The 12,659-nt window shown below is 46.5% G+C and overlaps 1 protein-coding gene and 1 long non-coding RNA gene across 4 annotated transcripts in view; one reads left to right on the top strand and one right to left on the bottom strand.

Annotated features, from left to right (window-relative positions):
• The window catches only part of Arhgap28 (Rho GTPase activating protein 28), a 166,941-nt gene that overhangs the window by 33,144 nt on the left and 121,138 nt on the right, over nt 1-12,659 (top strand). The window lies entirely within an intron of this gene.
• Nucleotides 1,620-3,048, bottom strand: LOC120094776 (uncharacterized). Of its 2 annotated transcripts, XR_005489420.2 has the most exons (3): nt 2,819-3,025; nt 2,466-2,553; nt 1,620-1,716 (listed from the first exon to the last, which is right to left on the bottom strand). It is a non-coding gene; the product is annotated as an uncharacterized LOC120094776 (long non-coding RNA). The 2 variants fall into 2 exon arrangements; XR_010054896.1 differs by lacking the exon at nt 1,620-1,716 and having other exon boundaries at nt 2,260-2,553; nt 2,819-3,048.

Below are 12,659 nucleotides of genomic sequence, written 5' to 3'. Positions count from 1 at the left end.
TTTTATAAATGCTCCCGAGTCATATATAGTGCTCTCGGAAACAAATGGCCACCGAGAAATTATAGGTCTGCTAGCCGTTTTAGAGATTCCGAGTAAAACACTTCCCAGTGCAAACACAGCAGGACTGGAGTGTCAAGGGAGAGATAAGACAGGTTTAAACCCTGCAGAGCAACCCAGGCCACTCTTCCCTTCTTTGATTAGGACGGCCCTTCTGCTCCCACACTACCACTTGCATAGGAAGGGAAAAGGAAGAAAAACAACTCTATTCTTTTCTCCAGCCCAGGTGGTCTAGTTGAAGACAAACCCAAAGACAGACATAGACAGACAGCCTGACAAGAAGTTTTCACGGCACTGGTTGTGTTCTCTCTTCTGTATTCACTGTTTCACAGAAGCGGGAGTGTGGTTCTCACTCAGAGACAATCAAAGGCCAGGTCCCTCTGTGTCTGGTAGGTAGGGTCAGCGTTGTTTTAAAAGAATGTGGATTTTTGTTGCTCTGTTAAGTGGGTTGTTATTGATGAAACTTTTCCTTATATAGATGTCAAATTTAACAAGAGGTATGTTTTAGTGGAGTAATTGTTTAAAGCAGCTTACATGTGATACCGAGCATGTGTGGAGCAGCTTTGCATTTTAGAAGATGACGGTGGTCTTCTTGTGCCCCATATCTCATCAGTAACACCTTACGGTCACTCAGACAGAGGTCTATCAGGTGTGTTGGCTGGACTTAGTTCTCAAATGTGCATTCTCTGTCCCTCTGTCTCTCTGTCTATGTCTCTGTCTCTCTCTCGCTCTCTCGCTCTCTCTCGTGTGTGTGTGTGTGTGTGTGTGTGTGTGTGTGTGTGTATACACACATGTACACCTGTGCACACAGGGAGCAGAGGAGGACAGGAGGTGCCCTGTGCTTTGACTTTTGGTTATATGCAGGGTGCCTCATTGAACCTGGAGCAGCAGTTCCAGCAATTCCGAATGACTCTCCTATCTCAGTGTCCCACAGTGCTGTGCATACAGGTGTATGTGGCTTTTCCCATCATCTTAAAGGCCATGCATGGGTCCTCAGACTTTCACACTCAGAACTCCTGTTTGTGGAGCCCTCTCCTCAGCCCCTCAGATCATCTGGAGATGGTTGCCCATGATCAGAAACTTGATGAGGGAGTTGTTAGGCAGATTTGGTTAAATCGAGGGTTTTTTGGAAAGAGAGGCTTAAGTACAGGTAAGGAAATCTAGAAAGCCCACTTACTGGTCGAGAATAGAGTCATCATAGGCCAAACAGTTTTCATTTCGCATTTTGTCTATGCCGAGTCTAAAGGTGGGGTGGTATCTTTGTTTCTGTGACTCACTAAATTCATTCTTAAACGACACAACTTTTTAACATGCTGCGAAAGCGTCGCTTCTTGATTAAAAATAATTTTAACCTTTAGTTTTATATGCATGGATGTTTGTGTGCATGAAATCTTGTGTACATGCTTGCAGTATCTATGTAGGCCAGAAGAGGGCATCAGATTTTTTTTTCCCTCCAGGGAATGGAGTTCTCCATGGTTGTGAGTCACCAAGTGGGTGCTGGGAATGGAATTGTCTTGGTCAGGGTTTCCATTCCTGCACAAACATCATGACCAAGAAGCAAGTTGGGGAGGAAAGGGTTTATTCAGCTTACACTTCCACATTGCTGTTCATCACCAAAGGAAGTTAGGACTGGAACTCACACAGAGCAGGAAGCAGGAGCTGATGCAGAGGCCATGGAGGGATGTTACTTACTGGCTTGCTTCCCCTGGCTTGCTCAGCTTGCTTTCTTATAGAACCCAGGACCACCAGCCCAGGGATGGCACCACCCACAATGGGTTGGGTCCTTCCCCCCTTGACCACTAACTGAGAGAATGCCTTACAGCTAGGTCTCATGGAGACATTTCCTCAAGAGAGGCTCCTTTCTCTGTGATGACTCCAGCTTGTGTCAAGTAGACACACAAAACCAGCCAGTACAGGAAATGAACCCCTCTCCTCTGGAAGAACAGCCAGTGTTCTTAACCACCAAACCATCAGTTCATCCCAGTTAGGTGATTTTGTGTGTGTGTGTGTGTGTGTGTGTGTGTGTGTGTGTGTGTGTGTGTGTATACACATATATTTACTTATACATATATCTATACATGCATATATATGTACACACATATAATACATACTATATATATATATACATCTTGTAGCATTGGAGGTTGGTACCCTGCAATTCTAAGGATTTTAAATAAGCAAGAAATGTTCATGGCACACCGGTTTTCAATGAATAAAACAAACTATATAATATAACCTTAGCTGAGGCAGTATGTAAATATAGACATTACAGTTGCAAACACAACAGGTAGAAGGTGGCTAAAATATGAGCACTTTTGTGGACTGTTTTATCTAGAAAACCCGCAGTTAAGGGATAAGGGAAAGAAGCCTCTGAGGAGTTCTACTAATACAGCCAGCTTGCGTCTCACCCCAGCTTGTCTGAGTCAACTCTTCCCATCATGCTTAAAGTCACGATGTCTGCAGGCCAAATTGTGGTCTCAGGTGGCTGATACTTCTCTGAAAAGACAATTTATCAAAATTGGAATCAGAACTTTGTTTGGTGGGAGAAGGTCCTATTAATGGTTGGTGATTTTCTTGGTCAAGGGGCATCAGGAGATAATGAGGAATTTTATAGGTTTCAAAGGCATTCCTGATGGAAAGGCTCACAGGGGGAGCATCCCACAAAGAATGCCCTCCTGTTGGCATCAAGCCCTAACTGTGCTCACCTAGGTAAACTTAAAGGAAGCTGACAGTACAAAGGTCACTTGTTGGAGGGACCTACCTGAGTAGATGTTGTCTCATCGAGAGACTCCGGAGGGCTTCAAAGCTCCTTGGTACACAGTTCGCAGAGATATATTTGTTTCCATTGTCTGAACTTTAAAGCTCGAGATCTCCTGCTGCGATGGAAAACAAAAGTCCAGTGGTTCATAAGGTGAGAGGGGGATTCAAGTCCTTGCCCTCCTCTCCAGGCAACCAAGGAATCCTTAGGCATGGCTGGGAGAGAACTCAGAATGCAGGGAGTACTCTGGGAAGTGTTACTAAATGGACATAAAAGTTAAAGTTAAAAAAAAAAGCTGTAAAATACTGAACGTGAAATGCAGGACATCTGTGATGTTTTTGTTTTAGAAAAAATTTTCTACTGACCACACACACACACACACACACACCCCATATCAAAAACCTCTTTCTAAGGTCATTTTCTAAAGGAACTGTTAGGCCTTCCCAGTGGAAAAGATAACTTCCTCTAAATGGGATGTGTGATCTCATAAGGCTTAACTTCCTCACTGTAGAGAGCTACGCATAAGTATCTGTGCATGCGTCCTCCTGCATGTGTGCTCCTGCATGTGTGCTCCTGCATGTGTGCTCCTGCATGTGCTCTTCTGTATGTGTGCTCCTGCATGTGTGCTCCTGAATGTGTGCTACTGCATGTGTGCTCCTGCATGTGTGCTCCTGCATGTGCTCCTGCATGTGTGCTCTTGCATGTGCTCTTCTGTATGTGTGCTCCTGCATGTGTGCTCCTGCATATGTCCTCCTGCATGTGTGCTCCTGCATGTGTGCTCCTGCATGTGTGCTCCTGCATGTGCTCTTCTGTATGTGTGCTCCTGCATGTGCTCTTATGTATGTGTGCTCTGCATGTGTGCTCCTGCATGTGTGCTCCTCTATGTGTGCTCCTGTATATGTCCTCCTGCATGTGTGCTCCTGCATGTGTGCTCCTGCATGTGCTCTTCTGTATGTGTGCTCCTGCATGTGCTCTTCTGCATGTGTGCTCCTGCATGTGTGATTTTGTATGTGTTCTTCTGAATGTGTGTTTCTGCAGAGCTGTCACAACAGGAAGTGTTTTGAAAGCGTAGGAGGAACTCCCAGGTGACAGCAGTCCTGGTGTTTCCATGGATCCTCAGACACGTGCTGACCAGTTTAGATTTGTCTCCTTCCCTCATTAGCTACACCTCCCAGGAGCATAGGAATTGCTCTCTCCCCACCCTGCATCCTCACTGTCCACTGACAAGCTTTCCAGAGCACATGACTGCCTTGCCACTCCCTGACACGTCCCGAGCTGTCCTCTCTGTCTGCCCGTCTTGCTGCGTGTGCCTCCCAGATGCTCCCCTTGCCCCAGCAATTCCTTGTCATGCACACAGGGACTTTTCTGAAACGTAAGTTCATTTATGGTACACATCCGTTCTGCTTGAAACTCTGCGACAGTTTCCGATTCCCCGAGAGCACCTCCAGCTGCTTAATATTTCTCTTGTCCTAGACGCCATACAGGGCCTGTTTGCTTTCACTGCCCTTTGTGGCTTCAGCTCGTGTTACGTATGGGTGCAAAGGAGTTTCGAGGTGTCCAGCTCTGGCGTGCTATGCTGCCATCATCTTGTAGCTACATACTCCAGTTTGAACTTCCTTTCCTTCCCTCCCACGATCTACCGTACATTTTGCAGTAGCATTGGACACAGCCCTCTTCCCTGTGGCTTTGCCTGCCTTCCCTGTGGGTCGGATGCACAGGATCCCCAGGTTTTCCTATGTTGAGACTGTGATCCTCGGTACCTCCATCCGACTGGCTACACATAAAGACCTTCGAGGAACCGCTGAGGTCAAAGCCAGTGTTCTCAAGAGACAGTAGGACCTGCTGATGTTCAGAAGGAAGGCCGCATGGAGACACAAGAAAATGGCCCCTTGCCAACCCAGGGAAGAGGCCTGTGTGAGGCCAACCCTTCTATACTCACATCTTTGAATTCCAGCTTTCCTGAACTTCAAAAAGAAAAGGTGGTAACTCGAGCTGCACAGTCTGATTTTCCTCAACACCTGCAATGGGTGTCCAAGCTTGAGCCTGTGGAGGCCAACACTGACACACCATAGTGAATTAACGTTCATTCTTAAGTACTGAATTTAGAATTGGGTTTCCCCCTCAGAACACTCACCGAGTGAGGCTGACTGCCCTGTTGAGTGCCAATGATATGCCAGTCCCTGTGCCCAACACTTATGCCGCCCTGGTTAATTTACACTTTTTATAAAGGAGACGGTTCTCTCATTCAAAGTTTACTGATTCTAAAACTGAAGGGATGAGGCAGTCCCAAAACGTCACCACCTACAGGTTGACTTCATCTCTCCTCCTAGAGTCAGGCCTGTCAAGGTAGAATGCTCTTACACAAGATCTTGCATGCAGAGAAGCCACCTGTATCCCGGCCACCACCTGACTGTGTCGCAGAACCTGTTAGCTTTCTTGCCACTGGTTCCTAAGCCCCAGGAGCAAAGTCTGTGTGCGGATTTTACTTCCTCTCACCTGTCAGCTAGTTTCTAGCACGTGTGGCCCACAATACTGCTGATGCTTTCTGCTTCTGTGCTGAGGCAGGGGGACCAAGGTCTTGCTAGTGTGGAGACATGAGAGAGAAGTGTGGACAGGGTTCTCAGCAGCTCTGTGCTATACACCCCTAGTCCCCAGCTTCCATGGTTCAGAATAACATGGGATTAGATTGGGAAAGTATCAAAGCAGAGAATTAGTCATCTGTAAATAGACCAGATTCAGTCTAAGTCCCAGTCAGACTGGCCCTCCCTCTCTCGGCCATTTTGACATATCGTAACTTGAAAGTTTCAGACATATGGAGGCATGGAGGATGCAGTTCAGATCGTCACCTTTTAAGTTTAAGTTTAACGTCGGTAGAAAGAATCCTTGTAAATGCAAACGATTGTGGTACCTCAGGGAATGGCCCAATTCCAAACAGTTCCATGGTTGGGAGAAAAACAACCCTGACAACTTGGTTTCTAGGATTTCCTAATAATCCAAGGTTCCTGGATTTCGGTGTATTAGCCCAGTTCCGCATCCCAGGACCCCAGACTCCAGGAAAAGGTGGAGCTGAGCCATGACAGGTGCAGTTATCAAAAACCCCAAATCCGATACAAGAACAAGCCTTTCATTTCTTAAATTGCTTTGGTCAGAAATGAGAAGAGTTAAGTAATATCGCATTCTTTGGGAGAAGGGGCAATGGCGGAATTATCCTATCCTCGCTCTCAAATTATATCACTGAAAACTGCATGATCCCGGCGCAAAAACAGACGCACAGAATGAAGTAGAGCGCCTACAAATAAATCCATAGAGCTGCAGCCACCTAACTCCTGACAAACATGTCAGAAACGCGTGCTGGAAATAACCAAGGCTGCTGTGTGCTCTGGAGAGAGCTGGATCTCCATAGACCTTAGCATAAAACTCGAAAATCTAAAATTGCTAAAAACAATAAACCATACAAGCCAACGTATAAATATACACATAAACCAAAGTCCTCAGGAGAGAGGTATAGGCAAAGAGTTGCTGAAGGGGCTCCAGCTTACAACAACGAGGCCCAAGAACTGACGAACGGGATCAACAAACAGTGGGGAAAGCTGTTTAAAATCCCACCTCATCTCGATGCAAATGGGTCTTCTCAGGACATAACATCAGATGCTGGCAAGCATGTGCGGAAAGAGGGCTTCTTACATACACATACGACTGATAGGAATGCAGATTTGTGCAGCCACCATGAAAACGGCCATCTTTGAGAGAGAGAGAGAGAGAGAGAGAGAGAGAGAGAGAGAGAGAGAGAGAGAGAGAGAGAGAGAGAATGAATTACCAGTGTCAGCCTTGGGTATACACCCCAGAGACTCTTTAAGTCAACTCAACAGAGAGTTAGATGTTCACCCATGACTGTTGGTTCACTAGTCACCGACAGTAGCCGGGAAGTAAAATGATCCTAAGTGTCCATCAACAGAAGGAGAAGGCACAGTATACACAGTGGAATCTTATCCATCCATGAAGAAAATCAAATCTTGACATTCACAGGAAAGACATAAATTATTATTATGAATTGAAACAAGCCGGATGGAAAGATCAATGCTGCGCCTTCTCGTTTCTTTTCTTTAATTTTTTCTTTTCTTTTTTTGAAGACTGGGCTTCTTTGTGTAGCCCTAGCTGACCTGGAATTCACTCTGAAGAGCAGAGTGGCCTCAAACTCACCCCTGTCTTTCTCCTGAGTGCTGGGATTGAAGGCTTGTGCCACACCACCAGCTACCACAGGTTTCCCTCTGCATGCAGAACCCAGATCAGTGGATGCAGCTCAGTTGGCTTGGTGCTTCTGGCCTGCACAAACCCTGGGTTCCATCCCTACAACCACTTAAGCTAGGTGCCGTGTCCCACTCCTGGTGTAGGTGGAGAAGTGAGTCAGAAATACAAAACCATGTCCCATTACTTAGTGAATTTAGGGCCAACCTAGGATACATGAGACTGTGTCTCAAAAATAAAACTAAGTAAAATGAATTTACAAAATGATGTGTGTATGTGTGTGTGAGTGTGTGTATATGTGTGTGTGCGAGTAGTGTGTGTGTGTGTGTGTGTGTGTGTGTGTGTGTGTGTGAGTGAGTGTATGTGTATATGTATATGTGCATGTGTGTGTGTATGTGCGTGTGTGCGTGTGTTAGGTCATGTGCACCTGCACACATGTATTGAGACTGGAAAAAGGATCCAGAGACAAGAGGAAGAGATTTTAAGGGAGCGTGGATTGAGGGAGTAATCAGGTACCTGAGGCATGAGGGCAGATGTGGGGCTGTCTCAGGGAAGGGAAGGAATCGGCCCTGGGGCACCTGGGGCCACAGCAGAGGGAAGAGAGTGAACTAGAACAGATCGTACTGATGTGTATGTATGGAAATGCTATATGGACCCACTAGTTTGCTAACTTAAAGATTAATAATTTAAAAGAGAATACAGGGGAGCTGCATCTAATAAACTGTTTATAAGCGAACAGGCGAGATTTCACGGAGCTAATAACATACTGTTAATGTTTTAGAAGATAACTGAATGGGGGAGAGAGAGAGAGAGAGAGAGAGAGAGAGAGAGAGAGAGAATGTATGTGTGCTGCAGGTTCACGTTACAGTCTTGTACGTGCAAAACATGCCTTCTTATTAGTGAATGACATCCCAACCCTAAGGTTTTGTTTTTTGTTTTTTAATGAAATATTAGTAAATGGTCATGGCCTTTAAATGCAATGTAAGTGGAGACTATCCATGTGTCATGCCCAGCGTAGTGCCCAAGTGTCTGAACTGCCACCCTGACCACATAAAGTGGAGACGTAAATACTTGTATGTAGAGAGACTGATAATCCTTACTTCCACTAACATGGTATATATTACTGTAATATTTTTATATCTGTGCTAATAAAATCGCAGTGTAGGAAGAGAGAAGCCAAATCCAAGTTTTCTCTGGAGGGTGGTAAGAATGGGCGCCCGTGTTCAGAGCATTTCTGTATACAAGACTTTTGATGTCCCCGGTCAGGACACAGAACATTTGGTTGCCCCCTTGGGAAGTTAGATCTGAAAAAGGAAGTCTCAGACTGTTGCTGCCCTAGACGGGACTTGGGTGAAATGTGTCAGGTAACATGAAAACTCACCAGTGTGCACTTTATAAAGGACACTCTCTTCCTTCTTCCTTATATCCAGGAAAAAAATTCCAGAAACACCTTCCTCTACTCTCGACGCATACACGTGCAATACAGGAACTGAATTTCTAGCTTAATTTATGTATCCATTCGGGAACTTCCTAGAAAAGGAACATATATGGTGTCTCAGGCTTACCTTGCCCAGACACCAATTCTGTCTCCCCAGCATGTGAACCGTGTGCTGCTCTATACTAACACACTTGAAACTGAAGTCATAGTGTTTGATAAATTAATGTGTTTGTTCACTTGTGATTGAACAACGTGTCACTTATTAAGTGGCACTGCTAAGTGTCGCACCCTCTTCTCGGTGCTGAGAGCACGGTGGCCCACAAAATGAAGGGGACTCACGCAGATACCCTAGATAAGCAGACGGGCACGTGAGTAAATGGTTAATTTGGGTCTTATGTTCTATAATAACTGCTTTGGATCCCCACCCTCGAGGGAAGGGGAATCAGGGGAGCTGGGGTATCAGAGATCTAGATGAAAGGTCGCCATTATTTCAAACAGAATATTAGAGGGGTGGGATTCATCCCAGAAAGGAGGTTGTGTTGCATCTGGAATAAGTGAGGTGTTGTCCTGGGAGCGGGTGCAACAGGACAGGATGAGAGGAGATACAGGAAGCAATGGTATGTAAGAGGTTTGTAGCCGTGCGTGCTGTCTCCCAGTTCTGTGCTGGAAAGTGAACATGGTGGGGGAGTGGCACTCAAACATGCTAGGCACACACCCAACCACTGAGCTGTTCCCAGCCCCAGGCACCATATAAGTGCTAGGCCAACACTCTACTACTGAGATGTTCTTACCCAGGCATCTCATACGTGCTATGAACATGGTGTACCACTGAGCTGTTCCCAGACCCATGTGCCTCATACGTGCTAGGCACACACTCTACCACTGAGCTGTCCCCAGTTATTCTGGAGCTGCTCAGTGCATGTCTCATGCTGTACTGACCACTTCTTTTCTATCATGGGTTCCGTAAAGTGCCATATGAACCACAAGCTTCTAAACTTGCCCAACAGGTCATAGTCTCTCAAGTGTCTCTGTCAGTGATGGGCAAGCACAAGGGACAGTCATCCTACAAGACTGCTGTCTCAGCTTCTGTGAGTACCCTCTGGTGTCTGCACAGTGACAAAGTCAACTAGCTACTCACTTCTCAGGGAGTGTGGCTGCGAGCAAGGAGAGTGTGACTGAGACACGCTCTCACATTCTTATCAGCAGAGCTTCGAGTCCTCCAAAGCGCGCCATGGCTAAGAGCTTATGTTGTGTCCTGCTGGAGAATGATAAAGGGGAACCTCTATTGAGCATTATATGCTAAATGTACCACAGAGTCTTCATGCACACATCAGACTACATTTACTGCATCGCCGTGAAGCAGGCATCGTTATCTATGTCTGGGGAAACAGAGACCCGGCAGGGTAAGTGACTTGACCAAGTTGCATAGAGAGTCATCAACCTAACAGGGCTTCAGACTAAGGAAGTTTCTTGGCCCAGTCTAGCCTCTCAAAACTAGCTGTTATGAAGACTCCCCCAAACTGTCGTGGGAGCGCAGGACCCTGGGGTGATGGGAGAGCAGGGTCCACTGTGAGTAGGCAGTGGAATCTGCTGGGTCAGAGGTCACACATTCTGACCTCTTTGCAGATTTACCCAGGTGCTTTCTGTCACCTCTTCCATTGTTCGTGTTAACAGAAGCAGGGAGGATGATGCCTAATGGATTTGTTGTCAAGACCTAGTAACCTGGTGTGGTAGCTCTTCCTGGTTGTCAGCCTGGCTAGATCTGGAATGAACTACAATCCAGAATTGGAGGGCTCGCCTGTGATCCAGATCTTGAGACTGGAAGACACAAGTTTCTGACCTGGATCCTGGCATGGAGGTCTTGAGGCACAGTGGCCATGAAAAGCTTAGGCCCAGATGAGTAGTAGATGCTTTAAATCCCAGGAGACTGAAGCTAGGACATTTCTGAGTTCAAGGTCAGCCTGGGACAAAGCAAGTCCCAGATTCAGGCATGGTGGTGCACACCTTTAATCTGGGCCACACCTTCTGCCGGAGACCTACATAGGGACACTGGAAGGAAGGCTCACTCTTCTTTGCCTTCTTGCACTGACTTGCCAGCACATCTGTTGGAACCGACTTCTACAGAAGACCAGCGGAAACAACTCACCTCGTGGGACTGAGCAACTACTAGGTCCTTGGACTTCCCATCCACAGCTGCCCATTGTTGGGGTGGTTGGACTCCAGACTCTAAGTTGTCACGATAAATTTCCCTCAATATAGAGAGACATTGCATAAGTCTCTAGAGAAACCCTGACTAACTCACTTGGCCTGAAAACATCATAGCACATGCTTGACCCAATGTGGGAATTTGATCAATACCCAGTTTTCCCCTTTTGGCTCTGTGGGTCACTTGAATATCATCTAGCGATGGTTTCCTTTCCTTTGCAGATCTTTTTAAAGAGATCTTTACTTGAGCAGGTGTGATTTTTCTCATCTTGTGAAATGGGCTTAAAAGCCAAGGTTTTGCATGTAAGTATAGCATCATCTTCTTACCCACATTGTGTGAGTGTCTGTGTGATTATTTTTAAAGGCAAATTAATTTCTTTTCTCTCTGGGTGAGGGAATGCGAGGTGTCTGGCTGGCCTGAAACCATCTATATAGCAAAGGTTGCCCTCCACCTTCTCAGTGCTAGCATACAAGCAAATGCTACCACACCCAATTTATATAGTCCTGGGGATGGGAATCTGGGGATTCAAGCACACCAGGCAAACATTAGGTGAGCTTCAAACCAGCCTGGGACATCTTGACCATGTACCTGCCTCTGTGTGGAAATGTAGACATCACACAGGCTTCCCAGTATATGAAACATGAACCCTGCTCGAAAGCAAAAATGGTTTTGTTTATCAATAATTATGAATTGCCTACAATGTTGAAAATCGTTGTGTGATGGGTAAGGTAAGTTACTTGCTTGCCTCCGGGTCAGGCTTGGCAGTCTCTTTGCTCACTTACGGATGTGGATGTGACTTGATGGCCATGGCTGCTCCTGCCCTCCCCACTGTTTATTCTCAGTAGAGAAACCATCAAAGAAAGTTGCTTACGAGATAAGCTGCGGAAAGAAGGCAAGGCAGTCAGGCCTCCCTAGAAATACAAGGGGAAAGCAGCTGCCATCCCGAGACATCATGTCTTCGGTAGGCATGGTGGGATTACTAATCCTTGGCAGGAACCGACCAGTAGCCGTAGTTGGCTGTTCACAGCTCTCTATAAACTATGTCTTTTTGCCAGCCTATGCTCAGGGCACGAGCCCTTCTCACTGTTGCTTCCGCTGGCTTGGTTCCCAGCAGCCATTCTGGGACTGCTCAAGTTGTCAAGGAAGCCAGAGCTTCACTTACAGGCTTCTTCACTCCCAGAAAAAAAGAAGGACACAGTTATCAAAACCTGTGGCAGGTGGGGTGGTGGCTTGGTAGGTAAAGCGACTGCTGCCTGTGTGTGGAGACCAGGGATTGGCTCCCTTGCACCCATGTAAAAGCAGGGTCTGGTATTCCCATAACCCCAGTGCTGGTGAGGCAGACACAGCATGGTCCCTGGAGCTCACTAGGCAAATCAGTGAGGTGTGGGTTCAGTGAGATCATACGTTTTATCTTTCTGGACTTGGCTTATTTTACACAACCCAGTTCTAGCAAGTTGTTTCCAAATAAAGACTTTTCTTTCTTTCTTTCTTTCTTTCTTTCTTTCTTTCTTTCTTTCCTTCCTTCCTTCTGTCCCTTCCTCCCTTCCTCCCTTCCTTCCTTCTGTCCTTCCTTCCTTCCGTCCTTCCTTCTTTTCTTAAGGTTGTGTGGTAGTGCAGCCTGTGTATGCGCCCCCTTTTCTGTGTCCACTCATCAGTTGGTGGGTACTTTGGCTGTTTTCATCTTTTGGCTCTTGGGTGTGGCCTCGTAATAAACGTGGGGGTCCCGCCTCCTTCCATGCAGATCTCACTTCCTCTGGCTGTGTGCTCAGGAGGGGGATTTCTGGGTCCCGTGTTAGTTCTGTTTTGAATGTTTTGAAGAATCTCAGTGCTGTCTTGCCTAAGGACTATGCTAGCTTGCAGCGCCGCCGACAGCGTGCAAGGGTTCTGTTTCCTCCGCATCCTTGCCAACTCTTGTTATCTTTTAGACAGCCATGCCGTTGAGGGCAGAGGACACA

Source organism: Rattus norvegicus, chromosome 9 (assembly GCF_036323735.1).
Source record: "Rattus norvegicus strain BN/NHsdMcwi chromosome 9, GRCr8, whole genome shotgun sequence".
NCBI classification, from domain to species: Eukaryota; Metazoa; Chordata; class Mammalia; order Rodentia; family Muridae; genus Rattus; species Rattus norvegicus.
The sequence above is the reverse complement of the archived record's forward strand: the minus strand, read 5'-3'. Positions and strand labels throughout refer to the sequence as shown.